This window comes from Coffea arabica, chromosome 8c (assembly GCF_036785885.1).
Source record: "Coffea arabica cultivar ET-39 chromosome 8c, Coffea Arabica ET-39 HiFi, whole genome shotgun sequence".
Classification (NCBI taxonomy): Eukaryota; Viridiplantae; Streptophyta; class Magnoliopsida; order Gentianales; family Rubiaceae; genus Coffea; species Coffea arabica.
In genome coordinates this window covers 30,227,958-30,228,843 of record NC_092325.1, presented here as the reverse complement: position 1 = coordinate 30,228,843, position 886 = coordinate 30,227,958, and the positions used below count along the sequence as shown (strand labels likewise).

Genomic DNA, 886 nt, shown 5'->3' with positions numbered 1-886 from the left:
TTTTGTAGTGCATGCACCGGACATCTCGGGAAGTCGCACCCCTCGATCCAGAAATTGAGAGGACACTACGGAGACAAAGGAGGCATACACAACAGCAAGAGGAACAAGAGGTTTGGCATCCAATAGAGGAAATCCTAATAGAGCTACCATTTGAAGAAGAGATGGCCGAAAATGAAGCAAATAGGCGAGCTCTACGAGATTTTGCTCTACCGGGAACACAGGGATCTCAAACAAGTATAGTAAGGCCTACTGTAAATGCTAACAATTTTGAGATTAAACCATCACTTATCCAAATGGTTCAACAATCTCAATTTGGAGGTAATGCTGTAGAAGATCCTAACTCACACTTAGCTACATTCTTGGAAATATGTGATACCATTAAAATGAATGGAGTTGGTGATGATGCTATAAGGTTAAGGTTGTTCCCATTTTCTTTAAGAGATAAAGCAAAAAATCTGGTTACACTCTCATGCTCCTAACACTTTTACCACATGGGATGATTTATCAAGAGCATTTTTGAATAAATATTTTCCACCCGGAAAGACTGCTAAGCTAAGAATGGATATTACTAGTTTTAGCCAATTGGATAGTGAATCATTATATGAAGCATGAGAAAGGTTTAGAGAATTGTTACGGAAATGTCCACACCATGGACTACCCGAATGGCTGATTATACAAACCTTTTATAATGGTTTATCTTTCTCCACTAAAACTATGATTGATGCAGCCGCAGGTGGAGCTTTAATGGGTAAATCACCCCAAGAGGCTCATAATTTGATAGAAGAAATGGCCGCAAATAACTACCAATGGGCCAATGAAAGAGGTAATACGAGACGTCACGCAGGTATGATCGAAATGGACACTCTCAATATGTTGAGTGCCCAAA

At 39.6% G+C, this 886-nt stretch overlaps 1 non-coding gene across 1 annotated transcript; it reads right to left on the bottom strand.

Moving 5' to 3' along the window:
- Positions 1-549: 549 nt before the first annotated feature.
- Positions 550-656, bottom strand: LOC113707560 (small nucleolar RNA R71). The gene has a single exon (XR_003452283.1). It is a non-coding gene; the product is annotated as a small nucleolar RNA R71 (small nucleolar RNA).
- Positions 657-886: the final 230 nt, after the last annotated feature.